Raw genomic sequence first — 26,168 nt, 5'->3', positions numbered from 1 at the left:
TTACAACTCTTTCAGCTCATTCAGAACCATAAGCATGTACAGTTATATTCACTACAATACAAGTTCATGCTGAATTCGGCCCAATGGGTACTAACGAGAAACGATGCAATTACAGAAGAATCTTGGAGACCACATACAAGACAAGGGGAATGGAAGAGAATTTATAGAATGCCCACCTTAGTAGTACATGACTAATTCCACAGATAATCTGGCAAACCCTATTCTCAACCCGATGGTAACTTTTTGACTCTTTAAATCAAAAATGATATGAAAATAACAAACTGTGCCTAAAATGGCATACTAAAACAAGAACTCAGTATCACCTAGAACAAACTACCACACAGAAAGAATTGCATTAATACTTTTTTTTTTTTTTAAGTATGACAGTGCAAGTATTATTTTGTCCCTGAATGGCTCTTAGGTTCAAATCAGAATACAAGGCCATTGAGGAGTGCCTAGGTGGCTCAGTCAGTTGAGGATCCAACTCTTGATCTCAGCTCAGGTCTTAATCTCAGGGTTGTGAGTTCAAGTCCTGCATTGGGCTCCATGCTGGGCATGGACACTACTTAAAAAAAAAAAAGAATGTAAGGCCAGCAAAAGCAAAAGGCAAAAGCCAGCAGCTTGGGAAATAATAAATATAATAAATATAAATGTTCATATCACACTGAAGCTGTCATTCATTCAAATAATTTTGTTTTAAAACATGCCCTAAGTTCCAAGCACAGCACCACATAATTCTCATAAAATGGAGCTGCATTCACCACCTCCCCTAACAAATCCTAAGAACATCATATATGCATATCTCATATTTGTATGTGTGTTTAATATAACATGTATTCTTTACATTGTTACTGTTATTATACCAATAATGTTGTGTTGGGGTGCCTTGTATAAGTGAGATTTATTTTATATAACAAACATCAAAAATGCTATACACATATGAAAGTCACTGATCAGGAGACTAGATAAAATAAATACCAACTAAGTCTGGCTCATAATAACAGCGAGCATTTCTTCTGCACAATACAAACATCTTATGTATGTTATTTCATGTAATGACCTCACATCCAAAAATGAGATAGGTATCATTATTGTTCATTTCACAGACAAGAAAATTGTTAGGTTAATTAACTTGCAAGATCACACAGCTCTGAAGTTCTAGAAGTGGCACTGGGACTAAGGTAATAGGGCCCCAGAGTACTCATAATCACTCCACGTCATCTTTGAATAAATGAAATGGCAAGCAAATGAACAAAGGTTTGTCAAGATAATCTGTCAAAAGGGATCCTCAAAGTAGCATTAAATCAGGGCAAGAGGCCAAGGAAATGCCCCCCAGTCAACAGGAAGCCAAGGAGGTGTTTTTGAAGAGAAAACTGGCCAGAAGCTGTAGCACAAATGAAGGTTGCTCAGGAAGGGAGAAGAACGAGCCTATTAAGAGCTCGTGTTATTGAGCTTTTATTACTCACCGAGCACTGTGCTAGGTACATACAATATCTCACTGAATGTTCGAACAGTCCTATTGTCATTTCTATTTTACAGATGAGAAAATGAAACTTAAGAGGTCAAGCAACTTGTCTAAAGCTACGTTACAGGTCAAAGCCTCAATACGAACTCATTATCTGGAAGGCTAAAAGCCTATCCTCCTGCCAATCATGCCACAAAAGTGAAGAGAGAAAGAGAATATGTCTGCATATCTGTAAATTAATAAGGTATAAGCTACCAAGACACTAATGCACCATAACCAGGAAGTGGGGAAGCTGAGTCAGTGGGCTCAAACCTACGTGTGCTGATTGTGTTTCTGCGAGTGAATATCCTCCTCCAATAAAAGGAAAAATCTTCCTAGATCTGAAAATGACTTCGCAGAATTACTTATTCCTGTGCACAGATACCCAAGTTCTCAAAGTTTCCTTCCACTGATACCAGAAAGCTGCCATTGAGTTTAACGCATATAAAATGCATTTTCCTCGTTTGTGATTATTACAAAAAAGCAAGTAAAATTTTTTTTTTAAGATTTTATTTATTTATTCGACAGAGATAGAGACAGCCAGCGAGAGAGGGAACACAAGCAGGGGGAGTGGGAGAGGAAGAAGCAGGCTCATAGCGGAGGAGCCTGATGTGGGGCTCAATCCCATAATGCCAGGATCACGCCCTGAGCCGAAGGCAGACGCTTAACCGCTGTGCCACCCAGGAGCCCCGCAAGTAAAATTTTCTAAATGTTAAAGTGGAACAGCTCAATACTGATACAATTAAACCTCTTTTTTCTTTTTCTTTTTCTTTTTTAATGCTTTACCAGCTGCCAATCACCAGACCCAGGAAGGGAGCAGGGAAACATGGGCTCCCTGCCAAGGGTGTTTAGTTGTCTTTGATTTATACCCTCTATTCAATATAACCCAGTCCTATATTTATTTTTTTTCCAGCCCTTCTGACTACATCTTTTTTTCCCCAAGTACAACACATAGGTTCTTCAGTATAAAGATTAATTCCAAATTATATCAAACTGTAAAAAACAACATTTCCAACACACCTATTACTGGCAATTTGTAGTACATAAATAGTTTACAAAACACTCCAGCTCTAATCACTGGCATTTGAAATTTTTAATGTTTCATCAGTTTCAACACTGCTTAAGGTCATCACATGTAACAGTTGGTAATTTTCCTTAGGCATGAATCTGAATCATGGACTGTGTGTACGAAAGTGGGTCACCTGGCTAACGAGTGAGCCTAGATGTCTAGCTAGTGCCTATCAAAGTAGCTTCGTTTTTCTCTACTCATTTCACAAACACCAAATCCCATGGTGGGAGTGAAATAAAGCCAAAGCAAAACACAAAATTTAGTGGCCTCAAAAAGAAAGCAGGTAATATTTGGGAAGTACTTCTGATTTGCTACAGTAACACAGCATAAACCCTCCAGGTCCGATCTACAGAGGTCTTAAATGATACATTTCTCCAGAACTAAAGACTAAAGTTACTTTAATACCAAACAATAAAACAATAAATCATCAACTACCATGGAAAACAAGACAAACAAACAAACAAAAAAAACCATGAACAGAAAAAAGACAAGAATAAGCTCAGTCACATGCGACTCTTGCTTTCGGGGTTGTGAGTTCGAGCCCCAGGTTCGGTGTAGAGATTACTTAAAAATAAAATCTTAAAAAAAAAAAAAAAGACAAGAATGACATGCACTGTAATATTAACAAACATCTTAACGTCTGAGAGAAGGAACTACAGATAATTTTATTTTCTTCTTACACTTGTGTATTTTTTTCTACATGGTCATTAATAAGCATATATTACTTTTATTATAAATCATATTTTAATATAAAGACAGATCATATTAATAACATAGTCAAAAATTTAAAAACATTTTTCCCCAGACACATTTTAAGCTTTTTAATAAAATAGAATACTGCCTGGAAAACAAACTTGTTCCCCAGTTTTCTTACAAGGTTTTAGATGGAAATCTATAAAATATTTTTTAAAGAAAGTTATCTATAGTCATCAAAATAATTCTCCCCTATCTCTATTATATAATCTTAGATGCAACCAACCCATGAAAGAAGAGCAAAGGGCTGCCACTGGGCTCCAGATGACACTTTGTCTGGATATCCTGAAAATTCCAACTTAGGTTTCTTTACTGTTATATTTATCATCCCTATCGCAATGTCTCACTTTCAATTACATGGCCAAAAACTTATATACAGGTTCCATCAGACTCTAAATGAATTTATATACAGCAGTTAAAGAGTAAAACTCAAAGACATGATTAAGTAGGGAAAAAAACTCTTTGAGAATGCTGTACCTGATGAGTTATACCAATTTCCACATGAAATATCACCATATTTCAAGGAAATTGATTATAAAAACACATTTTACATAAAAGACCTGCCATCCTTCTCATTGAGGAAAACATTTCTTAGAAAGCACTGTCTCCTTCCTACTCATTGAGCATACCATCTGAAGTTACAGAATACATTTATAACAGCCACCCCAATTCCTCTTTTACAAGAAAATAAGTGTGACCAACTTCACAAGCCATCAAAAAAGACTGGAAATAACATAAATGTCCATCAATTCAGCTATTAAAAATCATGATGTAGAATTACATACTTTGGCTTCATTTCATTTCCAAGATACACTGGAAATAGGGGGGGGAAAAAAGGACAAAGTTCAGAATAGTGCATATAACACCCTGTTAGGGGTTAGGGATGCACCTAAATACACAAAATTAACAGTCGTTGTCCCGGGGAGGTTAAAGCTAGGTTTCAGTGAATGGAAAGGACACTTATTTTTCAATGGATATCCTTTAGTACATCTTGAGTTGTTTACCAGGTACATGTGCCACCTTATCAAAAGATTAAAAAACATTAACAATTGTAAAGATAATTAATGTTAGGAGAAAAATCTCTCCTCAGGAAAAGGTTACGGTTTCATACTACTCCAGCATAACTCCCCCTACACAAGCAACTGTTCCCTTCTCTCCCACACCCTTCTTCTGGCCTGCAGGGACCTGAAACATAGGGAGTGTCAAGTACAGGGCCACTTCAGCCTTTCTGATAGAATGCCTTCCTCTTCCAGTTTTCCCTCGTGTTCTAAAGAAGGAAAGGAAGAACGTAAATTCAAAGAGATAAAAACTACGTCAAGTGCGGAACCATTTCCTTCCCATAACCACAAGAAAACCAATTAGCACTTTCTCCTCTAGCAGGCCATCAGGGCAGGGGGCCTGTGATGGTGCAGAAAGAGGATCGGGCCTGGTTAGTACTTGGATGGGAGAAAGAGGAAAAATAAGAATCTATATCCTGGGGGCGCCTGGGTGGCACAGCGGTTAAGCGTCTGCCTCTGCCTTCGGCTCAGGGCGTGATCCCAGCGTTATGGGATCGAGCCCCACATCAGGCTCCTCTATGAGCCTGCTTCTTCCTCTCCCACTCCCCCTGCTTGTGTTCCCTCTCTCCCTGGCTGTCTCTATCTCTGTCGAATGAATAAATAAAATCTTAAAAAAAAAAAAAAAGGATTTAAAAAAAAGAATCTATATCCTATCCTTCTCAATATATGAATAGAAAACCAGGCCCAGGGAAACATGTCTTTATACAACACAATGATTTGTGAAACAGCCAATATTTTACTGAGAACGGCAAAAATTAAACAAAGGATAATACAAATGCTAGAGTCATTAAATTTTAGGCTATTACAGGCTAGTTCAAACACCTTAAAAATAAATATACCACCCTGGGTGTCTCTGGCTGCCTCAGTTAGTATAGCATGCAACTTTTGATCTCGGGGTCATGAATTCGAGCCCCATGTTAGGCATAGAGCTTACTTTAAAAAAAAAAAGTACAAGCCAAATAACAAAATTTACACAAAAATCTGCCTCAAGCAGATCACACTTCAACTTTCCTAACCAATTCACTTACTTACTCAATGGGATTTTTATTGCTGACAAATCTAGGTTGTTTTTGAAATGGATGTCTCCTAGAACTTTCATTTATTGTGTTCTTGAAATGCCTTTAAAGCATTTTAGAGGGTATTTTTTTCCCTTAAACTTTTTTTTCATATGACACTGATCTTCTCAAATGCAGTTTTGCCAACAGCAGTTCTTTTGAAGAACATAACTTCAATAAACTTGCTGATAAACGGATTACATTACTATCCTTGTGAATAGTAAGTTACTTTAACTGACCATTTTCAATACAGCCAATCTAATGAGTTCTTTGGCTTCCAATAAAACCATCAATGCTTTGACAATTGCACAAACTCAATGTGGACAAAGGCTCTTTGCAAGTGCTGAGAAACACAGATTATTAAGACACCCTATCTGCCCTCAAGATGTTTACAACCTTGTAAATGAGTAAAAGAATCATTACCTTAAGAGATGTGTTCCCCACAGGACCTTACCAGCAAGAAGAGAAAGACAAAAGTAACAATCTTTCTTAAAGCGCATCACACAATCTGCAGGGGACAACTGTGTTACTGCACCATGCAAAATGTTCTAACACGACTAGAAAACCACAGAGCATCTAATGAATTAATTATTAGAGGTGGTCATCTAAAGATAGAACAGAATTTTAGTGAAACCATTTTTGTTTATTTCAACACTATAAACGAGAGCCAATTTGGACTTTTCTTCTAGGAGATGCCTTCAGTTTGACTTATATCCCTCTAGAAAATAATGACACATCTAGAAATCAGAAGCTCAAATTGCTTGGCAAGTATACTGCAATGCCAACACAAACCAGAGTTAATTGCCTACTTCCTTTTAAATGCTATCAAGTACCATAAATCTTTTGGAAAGTATGGTTATCTTTATTTACAACATGAAGAAAGTGTTTTCCCACTGAATTATGCCTGGAATGTGTGTATAAATGTAAACATAGGCAAAACAAAGCTTTCCCCAAAATCTGTAATAATAGCTTCACAGCAGTCTGATAGATTCATTTAACAAATTAAAATGAAATACTCTTACACAAATTAATGCAAAATTAATCCATATACCAGTAATTTCACTCCATTTCCGATTTTTTAACTCAACAGAATTCTTAATAACTGCTTTACCACTTATTACTGATGTAAACTTGGGCAAATTACAAACTGCATGAGCATTGGTCTCTTCACCTGTAAAAGAGAAATAATGACAACAAGGGCACCAGCTAACATTAACTAAATGTCTGCTACATATCAGATACTATTCTAAGCATATATTCTCAAGCATGTGATCATAAACTCAAACAACCCTATGGCGCAGACACCACAGAGAGAGAGAATAATATATCACCACACTCCAGATGAGGAAAGAGAGGCACATGTTTTCAAAGGTCTCACGGCAGGTGGCAGAGCCCAGATGGTCTGGGATCCAGAAGCCACACTCTCAATCATTAAGATACAGCTGCTTAAAAACTGTAAAACATCTCCTGCCCAACTTGTAGAATACTTGTGAACATCACATTTAATCAGGCTCATAAAAGTATTTTATAACTTTTAGTGCCATATAAGATAGGGTATTTACTGTTAATAAAGTTTTAAGGACAAGATTGATAAAACTTGACTGTGGAGGTATCAGAAAAATTAAAGTGAAAAAAAAAAAAAGTCAAAGGAATTGTAAAGGACCTTCCAGTGTATCTAGTTCAACTTCCCACCAATGTTAGTATCCCCTCAATAACATTCTTAATAAGTTGTCACAGGATTTCTCCTTTAATGCCTCCAGAGATGAAAATTTCCCAAACTCACAAGTCAGTCCATTCCATCTTGAATGTTCTGATTATTATTAGAAATGTCATCCTTTCAACTCCAAACAAAATTAGGCTTTTCCACATGATAAGCCTATAAATACAAATCACTAAGATAGTCACACTGTTCAACACATGACATTTTATTAAAGTCCCCTTTGAAATGTGACACCCAAATTCAACATAAAATCCCAGACCAGGTCTGATGTGAGGAAAACAACAGCTCTATTACCTTTCTTGATCTGCACCTAAGTTCACTTTTCTTTCCTGGCTGGTAGTCAATTTGATGAGCTCGTATTTGGCATACACTTAATGGAAATATCTCAGTCCTCTCTTAGGGGCTACCTCAATCACAGTGTAGAACATGACATTTTATCATATTTAATCCTGTTTTCACTTTGGTCTGTTATTCTAGCCTGAAAAGATCTTGGCAAATCTTAATTTCATAACCTTACTTTAGCTATCTCTATCAACACTGTACTCTCTTCCTTCACAAACCCAATGATTACAATGAAATTTTCATCCTGGCCACTGAAAAACTGGAGAATAAGTTAAGATCCTAGGACATATTAGCAAAGACCTTGACTCTGACATGAATAAATTGACTTAAATATGATCCATCAATCAAATATAAAATCCTTACAAGACCTATCACTTCTCGTAGTCTGTGGTGGCATCATAGAAGCCTTTATCAAATACATTTCTAACACCCAAATAAAACCTATCTCTTGGTGGGCTGGGCTCAAGACAGCAACGCGGTAAGATCCTGAACTCACTCCTTCCTATAGATACAACAAATATACAACTACATATGGAATAATTTGCTCTGAGAAAGACCAGAAAAACGGATGAAAGGAGCCTCCGCAACAAAGGACAGCATCAAGGATAGGAAAGGGAAAGNGGGGTGGGGGGAGGGAAGGGAGGGAAAGAAAGGGAGGGAAGAGAAGGAAAGAATAGAAGGAAGAGAAAGAAGAGAAGGAAGAAAGGAAGAAGGAAGAAAGAAAGAGGCAAGGAAAGCAAAGCAAAAACACACCCCAGGCACAATCAGGAGGGATCTCACGAACAAAGAAGTTTTCCCTCACAAGTGAGGGAAGTTTTCCCTCACAAGTGAGTGTGCTCTATATCAGGCACCCAACACTTAGACCCTGAATGAGAGAAGAAGCTCCTAAAAACTGGGCTTTGAAAACCAATAAGGAATACCTCCAGGAAAGCCATTAAACTTGTAGGGAATGGAGAACCCACTCTTAAGGAGCTGTCATACAGACTCACTCACCACAGGACCCAGTGTAAACAATATCAGTCTGAAAAGTACCTAGATCATATGTGGAGACCCACTTATTAATGTTAAAACACTTGCTGTACAGGCAGGAAACCACTGAGGCTTTCTCCGGGGATGGAGACACTAGTAGGTGGTGCATTTTTACAACCTCATCCTACCTTGCTAATGTCAGAACTGGCAGGCTCCATTTCGGAACTATCTCTCTAACCTGTTAGAGCCAGTGGGGCACCCAGCTGAAAACCCACTCGTCCACACAGCACAGCCAGCAAGTCACAGCTGGGCCAGGTGCTAGCTTTTCCCCCGCCCCCATGCCACATGAGATGAGTGCATGCAGCCCACACAGGGAACACCCCTTGGGTGTCAAGATCTGCTGGTGAGACAGGATTGTACTTCTGGGCTCCACATGAAATCTCCTACACAAGGCCACTCCTTCAAGACTGGGAAAGGCAGTTGATTTGTCTAAGACATAGAAACAAACACAAAGAGGCAAAATGAAGAGACAAAGGAATATGCTCCAAAGAAAGAACAAGAAAAAAGAAACATCAGGCAAAGACATTAATGAAATGGAGATAAGCAAACTACCTAATGATCATAAAGATGCTTACTGTACTCAGGAGAAGAATGAAGACAGTGAGATCCTCAACAAACAGACAAAAAAATGTAAGTAAATATGAAACAAAAGCTACACAGCTGAAGAATATATTAACTGAACTGAAAAATTCTAGGAGTTCAAAAGCAAACTGGAAGGAGCAAATATTGAGTCAGTGAACTAGAAAACAAGCAACAGAACTCACCCAGGCAGAGCATCAAGAAGAAAACAGAATTTTTTTAAAAGATTTTATTTATTTATTTGACAGAGATAGAGATAGCCAGCAAGAGAGGGAACACAAGCAGGGGGAGTGGGAGAGGAAGAAGCAGGCTCCCAGCGGAGGAGCCCAATGTAGGACTCGATCCCGGAATGCCGGGATCACGCCCTGAGCAGAAGGCAGACGCTTAACGACTGCGCTACCCAGGCGCCCCAGAAAACAGAATTTTTAAAAAACAAAGATAACCTAAGGAACTTTTGGGATAACATCAGGTCACATTATAGGGGTCCTGGAAGGAGAGGAGCAAGAGAAAGGGACAGGAAACTTACCTGAAGAAATAATAGCTAAAAACTTTCCTACTCTGAAGAATGAAATGGACACACAGTCCAGGAAGCCCAAACAGTTCCAAAAAAGATGAATCCAAAGTGATTCATATTAAGACATGTTCTAATTAAAATGGTAAAAGTTAAAAGATAAAAGAGAAAATCTTAATTAGATACAAGGGAAATCCCATAAGGCTACATCAGATTTTTCAGCAGAAATTCTGCAGGCCAGAAGAGAGTGGCATGACATATTAAAAATGCTAAAATGGAAAAACTTCCAACCAAGAACTCTCTATCTGGCAAGATTATCATTCAGAAATGAAGGATTAAGCATTTTCCAAATAAACCAAAGCTAAAGAAGTTCATCACCACTAAACTGGCCTTATAAGAAATGTTAAAGGGAGTTCCCTAAACCAAAAAGAAATGACACTACTTAATAACAAGAAAACATCCAAGAGTAAAAATCTTGCTAGAACATAGGTAAATATATAGTAAAGGTAGCGGATAAGTCATTTATACAGCAAGTTTGAAGTCTAAAAGATAAAAGTAGTAAAAATAACTAAAACTACAGTAATTACTTAAGAGATATATAAAAAGAGCTAAAATATGACCAAAGATATAAAATGTGGGAGGCATGGAGAAATAAGTATAGTTTTGGAATGTACTCAAATTTAAGTTGTTATCAACTAAAACCAAACTATATACACATAAGAAGTTATATGTGAACCTCACAGTAACCACAATGCAAAAACTTATAGCAAATACACAAAAGAAAATAACAAAGAAATCTAAACATAAAACTAAAGAAAGCCATCACACCACTGAGGAAGAGAAAGAAAAAACAAAAGAAACAGAGAGGACTTATGAAAACAGCTGGAAAACAATAAACAAAAAAGCAATAAGTATATCTCTATCAATAATTATTTTAAATGTAAATGGATGAAACTCTTCAACCAGAAGACATGGATTAGCTGAAAGGATTAAAAAACAAGACCCACCTATATGCTGCCTGCAAGAGACTCACATCAGAAAGACTCACACAGATTGAAAGTGAAGGGATAGAGAAAGATATTCCATGCAAATGGAAATGAAAAGAAAGCTGGAGTAGCTATACCCATAGGAGACAAAATAGACTTTAAAACAAAGACTGTAATAGTAGATAAAGAAGGCCATTACATAATGATAAAGTAATTAATCCAACAAGAAGACATATTTACAAGTACATATGCATGCAACAGTATCTTCACACAACCAAGATATATAAACCAAATTATCAACAGACCTAAAAGGAGAAACTGACATTTGACAAAGTAGCATACTTTAACATCTCATTTACATTAATAGATAGATCCAAACAAAAAATTAAAAAAGAAATGTCAGACCAGATGGACTTAACAGACATATACCAAACATTGCATCTCAAAGCAAAAGAATACACAGTCTTCTCAAGTGCCCATGGTACACTCTCCAAAACCGATCACATGCTAGGCTACAAAACAAGTCTCAGTAAATTCAAGAAGACTGAAGTCATCTCAAGCATCTTCTCCAACCACAATGATATAAATCAATGATAGAAATCAACTACAAAAAGAAAACTGGAAAAACCACAAAAATTTTAGAAATTAAACATGTTGTGAACAACATATGGTCATCAAAGAAATAAAAAATACACCTACAGACAAATTAAAACAAATGCAACATATCAAAATCTTTGGACTGCAGCAAAAAATGGTTTTAAGAGGGTATATTGTAGCAATACAGGCCTACCTCAAGTAACAAGAAAAATCTTATATAACTAATCTAACTTAACACCTAAAGGAGCCAGAGAGAAAAGAAAAAAAAAAAACAAAAAAGGCCCAAAGTCAGTAAGGGAATAAAATAAGGATTAGAGCAGAAATAAATAAAATAGAAACTAAAAAAAAAAAAAAAGAAAAGAAATTAATGAAACTAAAAGCTGGTTCTTTGAAAAAATAAACAAAATTAACAAATGTTTAGCTAGACTAACCAAGAAAAAAGAGAGGGCTCTAACAAACAAAATAAAAAACAACAAAGGAAAACTTACAACTGAGACCACAAAAACTCAAAATATCCATAAGACACTACTGGAACAATTATACATGAACAAACTGGACAACGTAGAAGAAATGGATAAATTCCTAGAAACATGTAATCTTCCAAGACTGAATACTGAAGAAATAGAAAACCTAAATAGACTAATTACTAGTAAGGAAATTGAGTCAGTCATCAAAAATCTCCCAACAAACAGAAGTCCAGCACCAGATGACTTCACTGATAAATTCTATCAAACATTTAAAGATTTAATACTTACCCTTCTCAAACTCTTCCAAAAAGCTGAAGAGGAGGGAATACTTCCTTCTACACTCATTTTATGAGACAACCATTACCCAGATACCAAAACTAGACAAGGACACAACAAAAGAAAATTACAAGCCAACAGCATTGATACGAACTGATGCAAAAATCCACAACAAAATGAGCAAATCAAATTCAACAATACATTAAAAGGATCATACACCACGGTCAAGTGGAATTTATTCCAAGGATGCAAGGATGGTTCAACATCCACAAACCAATCAGCATGATACACAACATTAACAAAATGAAAGATAACAACCCCACAGTCACTAATAGATACAGAAAATGATTTCACAAAATTCCATATCCATTTACAATGAAAAACTCTGCAGCATGGGGCACCTGGGTGGCTCAGTCATTAAGTGTCTGCCTTTGGCTCAGGGCGTGATCCCAGCGTTCTGGGATCGAGCCCCACATCAGGCTCCTCTGCTGGTAGCCTGCTTCTTCCTCTCCCACTCCCCCTGCTTGTGTTCCCTCTCTCGCTGGCTGTCTCTCTCTCTCTGTCAAATAAGTAAATAAAATCTTAAAAAAACAAAAAAAAAAACTCTGCAGCAAAGTGGATATAGAGGCAATGGACCTCAACATAATAAAGGCCATATATGACAAACCCACAGCTAACATCATACTCAATGGTGAGAAGCTAAAAGCTTTTCCTCTACAATCAGAAATAAGACAAAGAGGCCCACTCTCATTACTTTTATTCAAAATAGTATTAGAAATCCTAGACATAACAATTAGGCAAGAAAAATAAATAAACAAATAAAAGGCAATCAAATAGGAAAGGAAGAAGTAAAACTGTCACTATTATTAGATAACCTGATACTCTATATAGAAAACATCTAGATGTCATCAAAAAACTCTTGGAGGGATGCCTGAGTGGCTCAGTCAATTAAACATCTGCCTTCGGCTCAAGTCATGATCCCAGGGTCCTGGGATGGGCTCTTTCCTCAGTGGGGAGCCTGCTTCTCCCTCTGTCTGCCACTCTCCCTGCTTGTACTCTGTTTCTCTGACAAATGAATAAATAAAATCTTAAAAAAAAACAAAAAACAAAAAACCTCTTGGAATTGGGATGCCTGGGTGGTTCAGTCAGTTAAGTGTCCAACTCCTGATTTCAGCTCAGGTCATGATCTCAGTGTTGTGAGATCCAGCCCCACGTGGTGATCCACACTCAACAGAGAGTCTGCTTGAGACGCTCCCTCTCTTTATCCTTCTGCCCCCTCCCCCAGCTAAGACATGCTCTCTTTCTCCCTAAAATAAATAAATAAATCTTTAAAAAAAAAACAACCACTCTTGGAATTAATAAATTCAGTAAAGTAGCAGGATACAAAATAAACATACAAAAATCTGTGGCATTTCTATACACTAATAATAATTATCAGAAAGTGATATTAAAAAAACAATCCCATTTATAATTGCATCAAAAAGAATAAAATACCTATGAATAAATTTAATCAAGCAGGTGAAATTTAACCTGTACGTTGAAAACTATGAGCACTGATGAAAGAAACTGACGAAGATACAAATAAATGGAAAGGTATTCCTGCTCATGGATTAGAAGAATTCATATTGTTAAAATGTCCATACTACCCAGATTCAATGCAACACCTCTCAAAATTCCAATGGCATTTTCCATAGAACTAGAACAAATAATTCTAAAATTTGTATATAACCACCTGAAGCCAAACAATCTTGACATAGAGAAACAAAGCTGGGGTATGCTCCCTGATTTTAAACTATACTACAAAGTTACAGTAATCAAAATAGTATGGTATTGGGATAAACACAGACACACAAATCAATGGAACATAATTCAGAGCCCAGCATTAAACCCGCACATATATGGACAATTAATTTATGACAAAGGACCCAAGAATATACATTGGAGAAAGGACAGTCTCATCAATAAATGGTGTTGGGAATACTGGACAACCACATGCAAAAGAATGAAACCAGACCACTCTCTTACACCACACAAATTCACTCAAAATGGATTAAAGACTTGAATGCAAGACCTGAAACCACAGAATTCCTAGAAGAAAACAGACAGTAAACTCCTTGATGTTGGTCTTAGTGATACTTTTTGTGGCTGTGACTCAAGGGAAATAAAAGCAAAAATAAACAAATGGAATTACCTCAAACTAAAAAGCTTCTGCACAATAAAAGAAACCAACATCAAAATGAAAAGGCAAACTACTGAATGGGAGAAAATTTTTGCAAATCATATATCCAATAAGGGATTAGTATCCAAAATATATAAAGAACTTATATAACTAAGTTGCATAAAAACAAACAATCCAATTTAAAAATGGACAAAGGGTATAAAAAGACATTTATCCAAAGAAGACACACAAATGGCCAACAGGCACATGAAATGATGTTCAACTTCACTACTTATTGGGAAATGTACATCAAAACCTCAATGAGCTATTAGCTCACACTGGTTAAAATAGCTAGTGTCAAAAAGACAAGAAATAACAAGTAATGGGGAAGATGTAGAGAAAGGGAACTCTCATGCACTGATAATGACAATGTAAATGGTTGAGCCACTACGGAAACATTGTAGAGGCTCCTCAAAAAATTAAGAATAAAACTACTATATGATCCAGTTATTCCACTTCTGGGTATTTATCTGAAGGATACAAAAACACTGATTCAAAAAGATATACGCACCCCTGTTTTCGGTGCAGCATTACTTACAATAGCTGAGAAATGAAAATAACCTTAGTGTCCACCAGTGGATAAATAAAGAAAATGGACTACTACTCAGCCATTAGGAAGAATGAAATCCCACCACAGGCAACAACATGGATGAATCCTGAAGATATTTTGCTAAGTGACATAAGTCAGATAGAGAAAGAAAAATACATATAATTTCACTCATATATGGAACCTAAAAACAAACAAAACAAAACTAACACACACTCACAGATAGAGGGAACAGACTGGTGGTGGTTACCTGAGAAGGAGGAGGGCAGAGGGGCAGGCAAGATGAGTGAAAGAGGTCACCTGTATGGTGAGAAATGGTAACTAGACTTTTAGTGGTGATCATAATGGTGATTATAATGTCGTACACCTAAAACTTACATAATGTTTAAAGAAAAAAAAAAACTTACGTAACATTATGTACCAATTTTGCCCCCGCAATAATTTTTTAAAAGAAGAAATGTGAAAAAACAAAACAAAACCTATCTCCAACATTTCCTTGGGATGTCTATTCAGTGACAGCAAAACAAGAAATTTACTTTAGTTTGTTCTTATTATACCCAGAAAAGCTCCTAAAGATCATCATTTCCTTTTAAATTCATTCACAATCTATTATTAATAAAACCAAGCTACAATTCTGATTACACTTATTATGAAATTCAATTATTTCTAGTTACTAGAATCTACCCTTGCTCCTCTTTTGAGTTGTGATTCAAGTATCTTCTCTGTACTTTATTACTCTTAAAAGATTATTTACAATTACTCCAAAATAGTCTAAGTCAATAACTCATTGAATCCTAAAGACCTGAACTTAAAAGATGTTGTTATCCCCTAACTTACCCTGGTTTTCAATTACCTCTCATTTCTATTCTCTTTTCTGTTTGAAGTTCATTCTAACAAACAAACAAACAAAGCCAAAAACCAAAACAAGCAGATGGAAGAAAAGAGTCTGGGACATATTCTTTCTCTCTCATGTTTACATTACCTGACCGGCTCTGAATAGCAGGCCTATGTGGTCATTACAGATTTCCAGGAATCAAACTATGCCTTCTAAGGTATTTTTATCACACTCCACACAGTTCACAGATGTCAATTCATTTGCACTCAATTCTTTCTGACACTATTTTGTAAAGTACTCACGACTCTTTTTCATTCATTATTGGTTACAAGACTTTTCTTCTACCTTTCATTCAAATCCTTAAACTCAGAGGGCACCTTAAACAGCTTCTATGTATATTTTTATTTATTCAATCTAAATTCCTTCATCATTTTTTTCTTCTTAGAATCAGTACCCACCGTAGATTTTTTTTCCCTTTTTTGTTTTTTTAATTGGTCCAGGTCCCCTTTTAAAGTCTGCAAATGTAAGGAAGACCACACCTTTACTCTAATATTTTTCTACTTCACTTTCCTAAAGATAATCATGTATCACTAACTTGGCGCAGAATTTCATTCCTTAGCATTTTACAAATCCTCAGAAGTTACCAGCACCTGAACCTTAGCAACAAGCATTTTATTAACTTGAATTAGCCCTGAAAAGCAGTTCCTTTCATTATTATTCCCACAGCCTCCTAAAATACATACTTATCAGTAAGATTACAAGATGGATTTATTTATATTTGAATAAACTCTATTGTCAGGCTTAAATTCTTGTTGAAAGAAAATGCTTACAAATGATGACAAGATCTCATAGTTTCAAGGTTTCAAAATACTTCATGGAGAAAAAATCTTTTCAATAAATGATGCTGGAATAACTAGATAGCTATACAGGAAAAAAACAAACTTTGGCTCTTACCTCACACAGTACACAAATATTAACTTAAAATAAGTCCATGTTTGTCGGGTGAAATGGGGAGACCCTGGGCCCTGGGGCCTTGACTTAGCCGACCTCAAAGGAGTCACCGAAGGTTCCTGGTCTTGTCACAAGAAAGAATTCAAGGACAGACACGCAACACAGTGGACGAGTGACACAAGCGGGAAAGTTTATTAAAGTGAAAAGTATACTCTCAAGATGTGAGAGTGGTTAAGTTCAAGAGAGAGCTGCACACCCTGGGGTTTCCATCTTTTATTGACAGTTGTTAACTAGGGAGTGGAATATTCATTACTTGGGACAGGGATTTCTTGGAAGAGGGTTTCCTGCCTTTTCTTCCTTATGTGGTCAGGGGTTTCCTGTCATGTGGCATCCACCATCTTGGGCCTGTCTGGATCAATCTGGCTTCTTGTGGACCGCTGCCAGGACAGGCCTCTGATTTTCCCTATAGCTGGCCAAGACTTCCTCTATGCTGGCCTCCAGGTATCCTGTTAGAAACTAATGCCTTACTCTAACAAGAGATTTATATGTATGAGCAAAAACTATCAAACTTCTAGAAGAAAATATAGGAGAAAATCTTTATTAGATTGGGTGCCCAAAATGAAAACATGTTCATAAAGAATTTTATGTGAATGTTAATATAAGCATTATTCATAATAGGCAAGAAACCAACCCAAATTCCCATAAACTGGCAAACAGATAAGTTATGGTTAATCTCTATTTGGAATACCACCCAACAAAACAAAGGAACAAATTTACTAATACATGCAGCAACATAAATACAACACAAAAGCCTCATAATATATAATTCCATTTATACCCAAGTCTGGAAAATATAAAATTATAGTGACAGAAAACAGATTAGGGGCTGCCTAAGTGAGGCTGGTGGTAGGGCAAAGAGACATAAGAAAACAAGAATTTTTAGAATTCTTTTTTATTTTTAAAGATTTTATTTATTTGTCAGAGAGAGAGAGAGACAGAGAGAGCAAGCACAAGTGAGTGGAGGGGCAGAGGGAGAAGCAGGCTCCCCGCTGGGCAGGGCGCCCGACGTGGGGCTCAATCCCAGGACTCCCGGATCACAAGCTGAAGGGAGATGCTTAACCGACTGAGCCACCCAGTGCCCCAGAATTTTTAGAATTCTTGATGGAACTTTTCTCTATCAAGATGTGGTGGTAATGACGTGACTTTATAAAATTATCAAAATTCATCAAGCTCCATGCTTCAAATGGATGAACTTCATTGTTCGCAAATTATACCTCAATAAATCTTTTTAAAAAAGATTTCATAATCTCACATTTTTAACAAACACTAATCACTTTGAGCTTTATTTTTATTACTGAAATGTCTTGCTGTTTTGGGAGAATCTCTAAATTTATACCCAATTTGCCATTTCTAGGCTGTTATAAAATCAAATAACCAAATTTATGTGAGCAATATGGAGAAAAATAATCAAGAGACTCTGAGTGAGGAGCTAATGGTCTCTCTAAACAGCAAACACAAGTTTCAATGCACTGACTTTGTTGCATCTACTTTGGAAGCTATTTGCTTCCTTCAAGTTTTTAAGTGACCTCTAAGTAAAAAATGATTATAACTGTAACAATGATAGCAACGAACATCAATCAGGGACCACGGCTAGGCACTGCACGGATCACGAACAGCTACTTACCCCACTTTTCACCGTTTGCCAACAATACTCCCACCACACAGGCCTTATTTTAGTTCTTAATAGCACAGCATCCCCCTTTTTCATTTTGCCTCAGAGCCATCCCACATTCTCCTATTCTGTCTGTCTGGAATTCTCCCCACTCTTTATATGGCTCACAGCTAACACTCTTCCCATCTCAACCTAAGAGCTACCTCTTCAGGGAGTTCTTCCTTCGGTTGTTCTCTTTCATGGCACCTTGGTATCTTCTTCACAGAAAATACCACAATTTATAATTATTTTCTTTGTTTACTTGTTTGTTTTCGGTCTTCCCCACTGAGCCCACAGATCAGTCCACATCATCTTATTTACCACCCTATAAACCAGTGCCTAGCATAGTACCTGACACATAACTGAGGTTCAATAAACTTCTTGAATGACTAAATGAAAGAACAAGAATTTTCTAATTTAATCCCAAATCGCAACTCTAGTGACACAGGTACCATTGTGGAGAGGAGAAAACAGACTTGGAGAGGTTAATATTGGACAATGACTATATAGCCATTAAGCAGTGGTACCACAAATAGGCCTCTATGTCTCCAAATCTTGTGCAAGTAACCAAATATTAATGTTTATATGCAGTGCAGCAAAACTCACTGAATTTCTACAATGGACTGAGTCTCAAGTTATTGGTTGGATCCTATCATAAACTCTAAGGACTATTCAGATTATTCGCCTGGAATTTTGTTTGATCAAATATTCTTTCAAACAATCAGGCCAGCTCAATTATGAAGCCTGATGGTAGTTCCTGGAATAGGCTTTAATTGGTTACAACTAAATTTATAGTACATTCCTAAACAAAAGATGCATATGGTCACTAACATAAATTATGTAGTATTTATACATTCATTCTATTAACAAGTGAGCTTGTTGTCTCACTATTCTTACACTACTAGCTCTCACGACACTATTCTTCCTGCCAAGACTGAACAGCAAAATGCCAGCCATCAAAAGTAAAAGCTTTGAATATGCCTAGAGGCGTGGCATATACGCACCAATTAAGAAAAAACAAAGGTTATATTCAGCAATAATGTGAGACTTATTACAATAATTCTATTCACTGGGGAAAAAAGAAAAGCCAGAAAAAGAAAAGCAGAATGAAAGAGCTTTTGAATGACAGTGAACTTAAATAAGTGAGTCAAGATAGTGAGTCATTCTTAAGTGTATACCTCAAAAATGTGCACAGATACTACTACAAGTACCAAGATGCTAATTATAATCTTTGTCAAAATAGGGAAATAATGCTGCTTTATGCTGAATTCCTGTTTTCAATAGAGTCATAGTTCTACCACATACATTCGAACGTAAATTGTATTAAAACTAGATCCTAAAATACTGTCTATGGATAGAAGCAGCTTCCGAATATGTAAGAGAACAGCTGCAACCTGAGGTTAGGTAAAGTCCTTCAATATTCTTTAGGGTGGGAATGAGATAAAATTCTTTTATGCTAGTGTAATACAATCCACATTATGCAAAGAATTCATATATACCAAGAGGAAGAATTACTTCTTAAATTAAACATACTGTTAATTTTAAGTAATGAAACATTTATTTCCTTTCAAGGAACCCCTCCCTAGTTTGCCTATTTCTGTACCAATAGCATTACTATCCAGATTTTAAGTTCAAAAGCTAGGAATCACCTTTACCATTTTTTTCTTTGATCCCTCTACATGTAATGTCTCACTAATTTCTGAATATTTTCTTCAATCACCCCTTGCTTTTTTCATTTCCCCCCACCACCACATTAGTCTACAACCATATTTTATCCACAGAATTATATTTGTTGAATGGAAGGAAAACACTGTTTCAAGACAGTGTACTGTAATCCCCCCTACATGGTCTACTGGGATAGTGTGGTAGGTAAGTAACTTGCCAATAACAATAACTAACAACACTTGAATTTGTCAAGTCTTTCCTTATGGGAACACTCCTCTCACTAACTTGAATATTCATGTTTCCTTCTGTGGGAATTAAAGTGATAGCATTTGGGCGAGAACACCAGATATATTAGAGGACCTGTCCACAAGATTACTCACTTGAGTGCATGTCACTTGCTATGTATGTCACAACTAAATAAAAGGCTGAGAAGTAGTGACTCTTAGTATGTTATGTGAATATATACTTATACTGATTCTGGGAACCCTCATTTTATTAATCGGTATTAAATTCATCTGGGATTATCACAAAACTTAAAATTGCAAGGCTAAAACAACAGAAGATGTTGATTTCTTTCCTGATGTCTAGGATATCTAGAACTAAGTCATCCAGGTCTGATATGAGGACTCTATACAGGCAATAGGAATTCAGGCTCCTCAATCTTTCTATCTTTATTCCCCACATCCTCTTTAAGACCTATATCCTCAAAGTCACCTCATGGTGCAAAGATGGTTGCCAGATCTCCTGCCATCATATTTGTATTACAGAAAGTAAAAATGAAGGAAGATGGGTGGCTTGGGGGGAGGGGGACTGTTTGTACCAGAGAAAAAGCAAAAAATACTGCCCACCCCAGATTAAGACCGCTAAGAGACAGAAAATCAGCATTTCTCCATCTCACACTAGAGTTCAGGGTAACTAGGACAACCAGGGCCTGAGGGCCAAGATCCCACAGAGAAAAAAAACAAAGAGAAGACAACCTAAAATTTCAGCTGCTTAACTCCTCAATACATTTGCCCATTCGTAAGCATCAAAGACTGCCAAGCAGACAGTACCAACAGCAGTTAAAAAGCTAAACAGAATTGTTGTCAGTCTCAAAGTCCTAAGAAGACAAAAACTGGAGTCAGGACCCATCAATGAGGCAGGAACCTGGTAGGCACCACGGACTTCCAGCTGAGGTCCCTGAACTACTCTACCCTAGGATTCATGAAGATCTAGAAATAAACGTTAAGTCCTTATAAATCCTAAAATTCAAACAGCTCAAGTATGATGGACTAAGTTGCTCTGCCTCTTCTCTAACTGCCTGCCAAGAGCTACAAGTTTATCCAAAATCTCTACAAATTTTTCATATATAATAGCTACCATTTAATAAAAACTTAGCAGGTATATGAAGAAATAATACCCCTAAAAAGGGGAAGGGAAGACCTACAAAGTAAGACAGATATTGTAGTATCAGACAGATTTTTTTTAAATTCTGTAATTAATATGTTTCAGAAAAGTGATAACAAGATGGGAGATTTTCATCAAAGATTTGGAATCTTTTCTTTTTTCTTTTCTTTTTTTTTTTTTTTTTTTTTTTTTTTTAGAATCCTATGAAAATTCTAGGACTGAAAAATACAATCACTGAATTAAAAATTCAACAGCCAGGCTTAACAGTAGACTAGACACAGCTAAAGAGAGGATTAATAATCTAGAAAACAGCTCAGTAGAAAATATACAGACTGAAACAAGAAGAGAAAAAAGGATGGAAAATACATGAAAGGGCATAGGACACATATACACACCAGGAAATGGTCTAACATACATGTAATCGGAGTCCCAAAAGGGAAGATAGAGATAATAGGGCAGAAAGAGTTTTAAAGAGCTAATATGCAAGAATGGCAATCCACAGATTCAAAAGGCAACACAAACTCAAGCAAAATGCATACAAAGGAAAAAACACCTGGACACATCAGAGTAAAACCTGTGAAATCTAAAGACAAAGAAGAAACCTTAAAAGCATCAAGAAGGGAAAAAAACAAACAAACAACGACGACAACAAAAACCAGATAACCTTCAAAGGCACAGCAATTAGACTTGTAACAAATTTCTAAACCTAAACTCTGAAAAGTCAGAAGACCCTGAAATAACACCTTTAAAGTTCTGAAAGAAAATAACCAGCACCTGAGAATTTCAAGAAATTTAAAAAACATCCTTCAAAATTGAATCCAAAACTAAGACATTTCCAGACAAACAACAACTGACAGACTTAATGGTCAGCATCCATATACTAAAATAATAAAAAGGAGTTTTTCAGGTAGAAGAGTATGAGCCCTGGTGGAAGAACAGAAGACATGAAGGAAGAAACAAAGAGCAAAACAAAAGGTAAATGTATGGATATTACCAACATGGGGCTTAAAATATATAGAGAATTAAAGCATATATGAATAATGAAAGGCAGGTGAGACATAAATGGAGTTAAAGTATTTTAAAGTTCTTAGATTTTTCTGGGAAGTGGGGAACAGGGCTAATTTATTATATATTCTAATAAATCAAGGATGAATAATGCAATCTAGGGTGACACCAAGGAGGAGCAAAAGAATTTATAACTAATTAATAGGTGTGAGAATGGACAATAAAAATTATCTGAATTATGTAAAAGATGATAACAAATGACAGGAAAAGAATTTAAAATAAGTGGAAAGATAGAAAGTCAGATTTAGACCCAAACATGACAGTAAAACATGTAAATAGACTGAGCCATTCCAATCAAGAGATTGAAATAATCAGGTTTTACTTTTTTAAAAGATTCTTATTCATTTATTTGAGAGAGAGAAAAAGGAAAGAGAGTGCACAAGCAGGGTGAGGGTCAGAGGGCGAGGGAGAAGCAGACTCCCCACAGAGCAGGGAGCCCAATGCAGGACTCCATCCCAGGACCTCAGGATAATGACGGGAGCCGAAGGCAGATGCCCAACCAACTGTGCCACCCAGGTGCCCCTAAAATTATCAGTTTTTAAAAAACCATACAGATATACACTACTTAGAAGAGACCCATCTTGGGGCATTCTGAGCCAATTAATCTTGCTTTCAACTTCAGGGGTACCCACCAACCGAGGAACTGGATTTTTTTATATTCCTTTTGTGAAAGAAAAAAGCCCATTTACTATTTCCTTTTGGGGTCATAACCAGAGGATTTTAAAATAATTCCAAAATAACTCCATATCCTCAAAAGAATTTTTAACAGATTACTAAAAGCTAAACCATACAACTCCTTATCAATTATGGACATAATTAATTATGCATCAGATTAACTTTACTGAATATTTTGTTTTCTTTCTGTGCTAAACCTCCTGCACACTAATTATTTTCATGATCACTCAGCTCAGTTATTCATTCACAACTTCATCCAACATATTAGAGGGAAACCTGAAACCCTCTGCTTGGTCAAAGCTAGACAACTTCTTAGTAGGAAGGATCAAGGAACAGTCACAAAAAGAGACATATGGGCCCCAATACTACAAAGCCAACAAGGGTGGTACCCAATATGATAGAACAGCAATTAAAATTTGTTCCCATTTCAAGTTCCTCTTTCTCATACAACCACAGCAACTCCAGATGAATGGTAAAGTCTACACATTTCCCTAAATATATTATACTTAACACAGGAATTTAAAGTGGTGTGAATAACATATTCTAATTCAAATAAGACATGATTTTAAGAGCAAATTTTAAATTGGATTATCACCAATGTTAAATTGGAGTCATGGGGCTGAAAGTCTAGCTAAAGCGGATTTAAAAGAAAATGGAAGAGGAGACACTGAAGACAGTGAGTACAGACAACTCCTTGGAGGAGCTTTACTGCAAAGAGAAAGAAATGGAACAGCTGCTTGCAAGGGAGGTAAAGTCAAATGAAGTAATGCTCCATTTGATGAGATGAATAACAACATATGGTGTAATGATGGGAATGATCCATTAGAAAAGGGACACGGATGACACAGAGAAAGGAGAGCTGAGTGAGCTACGTTTCGGACTGGATGAGAGGACAGAGAAGAGTGCACAAGGAGAGGGGCTGCATTACACAGGAGCAGAGACACAGTTCATCTACAGTAAGAACAGGCACGGTACATGGGTTTAGCTGATGTGATTACCTAATTCTGACAGTGTTAGTCTCTGTTAGTCCACTGAAGCAATTAGCTTCAAGTTTCTTAGTAAAGAAGGACAATAATCAGCTGAGAACTGGGTATGGGGAAGAGATGTTGAAGGTTTGAGAAAAGGGGGGAAACAGAGATTGTCACTGATACGAGGGCAGAAGGTAATATAGTATGACTGTTAGGCACCATGAAAAGCCCACCTAAAGTTCATGAAAATGAATTTAAAGTACAACTAGTCAGAATGTTGTGATGGATTCTCCAGCCAAATCCAGATGCACAGGAACAAACAAACTGGATATAAAGCTGGCAAGAGCCCTATAGGGAAACAACCAAATAGACTCTGAAACCCTGCCCTCTTCTTCCCCTGCCCCCGACTAAATCCCACCTGTGCAAACATATGCACTAATGTCCTCGTACAGATAACATCGTCATCTCAGGGGTCTGTCTCCCTTACTAATAGGGTTTCCTCTCTCCCATGAGTGACTACATACATTCCCACAATGATGAATCCGACTTCTGTGTCCCTCTACCCTATAGCACCTGAATGCTAACCTCATATCCTGCTGCTTTCTGGATGTCTATACCTGGATATCTTACAGGTAAATCTCAGTGTGTCAATAATCCTTGAAAACCTGGTCCCAGTGTTTGGTTGTAGAATTCCCAACAACACGTCCCCTACACTCTCCATCCACGGACCCCATAACCAAGACACACTACACTTCTTCCCTAAACACAGTCAGCCCTTTAACAACCTCACACCTCTACAGATTATTACATCTAATTCACTACATGTACTTTATATAAACTACACCCACTTAATCCTAATCATACTGAAAGTCACATTAAACTGAAGTTTCTAAAGAACTCAAACAGATCCAGCCCTCCTCTGCTACAAATATAGAACAAATGCACTAATTCTTTTCTGGAGTTTTTGTGAGTTCAAAGTATAATTCTAAGTTCGAAGTATAATTTCTACAACTAACCATAGGTTATTTTGCTTAATACTAGTTCATGTTTCATAATGCCTAGATGAACATGTTCCAATCAAATACATTATTTAAAAATAAAACAAAAGGGGCATCTGGGTGGCTCAGTCAGTTGTGTCTGCCTTTGGATCAGGTAGGTCATGATCCCAGGATCCTGGCATCCAGCCCCATGCCTCCCAAAGACTCAGACTCCCTGCTTAGCGAGGAATCTGCTTCTCCCTTTCCCACTGCCTCTGCCCCTCACCCTCCCCCTGCTCATGCTCTCTCTCAAATAAATAAATAAAATCTTTAAGAAGATAAAAATAAAAACAAAAAAACCCTACTTCTGAACAAAAAAATCATTAAAAAAGCACTACAAGCCTTTAAGTCAAGCTTGGTTACATACTTCTATAATAATGACAGTACATCTTCAAAGTACTAGAAATAACAGACTACCAAATTGTCTAAGCTAAAGGTCCAAGTGTAGCAATGAAGGTAAGTCCCCGTAAGGGAACAGATTTGTGTGTGTGTATGTATGTGTGGTATACCTAAAGCACTATGCAGGCAGAAGATACAATATAATATACAAACTAGCTGGGTTTCTGAATATTATAAACAAGTGTGTAAATGCTTAAGTTGTTTAAATTAAAGGCAATATTTACTGGCCCAAATAACAATTTCTATTCTTACCTTCTAGACACATGAACAGGAAAATTAGAAATTCAAAAACATCATAAAAATAAGAATATTAATTACTTAATCATTTTTTGAGTACAATAAAACATCAACTTCAAAATCATTTTCCAAACCATTCAGTAATTCAACGTCTCAGATGTATACACTGTGCTTCCCAAGCACCGCAGTAATAAGACTTTCTATAGCTTAGAGAGTTATAATCACTTTGGGGTAGTACAAAGTCTCATTTTTATCTCTATTATTACAATTCAACGTTTATGGAGCTCCAAACATGCATATCATCTAAGTAACATTATATTACAATAGTATATGGGAAAGCAATGCATTAAGCCCAAAGCTTCTTTGCTTTCTTGAGCAGTCAGAAAGTAAACCTAAACATCTTATAAACACAAACTGCTATAAACTGATTAGAGAGAGGACTGCTTTCAGCTAGATGGGGAGGGGAGCCCTGTGTCGCTCCAGTGACACCTTAGTCTTGATTACGAACACAAGCTCTACCACTTACCA

At 36.7% G+C, this 26,168-nt stretch overlaps 1 protein-coding gene across 1 annotated transcript in view; it reads right to left on the bottom strand.

Annotated features, from left to right (window-relative positions):
- USP6NL (USP6 N-terminal like) overlaps positions 1–26,168 on the bottom strand; it is a 182,920-nt gene that overhangs the window by 92,151 nt on the left and 64,601 nt on the right. The gene's annotated exons all lie outside the window — the stretch shown is intronic.

The sequence above is a fragment of the Ursus maritimus genome, unplaced genomic scaffold, assembly GCF_017311325.1.
Source record: "Ursus maritimus isolate PB19 unplaced genomic scaffold, ASM1731132v1 scaffold_31, whole genome shotgun sequence".
NCBI lineage: Eukaryota > Metazoa > Chordata > Mammalia > Carnivora > Ursidae > Ursus > Ursus maritimus.
The sequence above is the reverse complement of the archived record's forward strand: the minus strand, read 5'-3'. Positions and strand labels throughout refer to the sequence as shown.